This window comes from Kryptolebias marmoratus, linkage group LG6 (assembly GCF_001649575.2).
Source record: "Kryptolebias marmoratus isolate JLee-2015 linkage group LG6, ASM164957v2, whole genome shotgun sequence".
NCBI lineage: Eukaryota > Metazoa > Chordata > Actinopteri > Cyprinodontiformes > Rivulidae > Kryptolebias > Kryptolebias marmoratus.
In genome coordinates this window covers 29,023,141-29,024,010 of record NC_051435.1, presented here as the reverse complement: position 1 = coordinate 29,024,010, position 870 = coordinate 29,023,141, and positions in this window count along the sequence as shown.

The following is an 870-nucleotide window of genomic DNA, read 5'->3' as shown; positions in this document are numbered from 1 at the left end:
TTTAGTTTAGTTTATCTTAGCTCATATTTTTACTGTCTTAGCCTAATTGTTGTTTAGTTCAGCTTTAACTTTATCATGATTTTATTTAGATTATTTTAGCTACTATTTTGACTGTTTTAGCTCATGTTTAGATATGTTTAGTTTCATGATTTCATTTTGATTATCCTATATTTCATTTAGATTATACATGATTGATCTATATTTGATTATGATGTTTGCTGTATTTGATTCTGTCTGTACCTGATTGTTGTTTCTGTTGTAAAGCACTTTGAATTGCCTTGTTGCAGAAAAATGCTATATAAATAAATTTTACTTCACTTCACTTCATTACTTCTGGGCCGTGTGGTGGTGACTTTCTTTCTGAGCATGGTCCAGCATACAAACGCTTATGATGCAGTAGGCTGTATTTAGGGTTAGCTTCAAGTCTCTCACTTCTGTCGCCTCCAGCAGCTGTTAACACAGAACAGACATTAAGAATCTTTATGAAAACTATATTATATCGTTGAAGCTATACTGAAATTTTTAGTGTCTTGGCTTAGAATGTACACATAACAGAAACACTCTAAATATGGTGAAAATGGGCATGGTAGGAAGACAAGAGATAAACGGAGGAGAAGTGAATGATGACAGAACACAAGAGGCAGAAACAATATAAAGACAAAACATAAAAACAATAACCCAAAATGCAAAAGAAATCTCCCCAGCCACTTGGGCCAGCTCCTCAGGGGGAATCCCACGGTGTCCCCAGGCCAGCTGAGAAACATAGTCCCTCCAGCGTGTCCTGGGTCTTCCCCGGGGCCTCCTCCCGGTGGGACGTGCCCGGAACACCTCACCAGGGAGGCGTCCAGGAGGCATCCTCACCAGATGCCC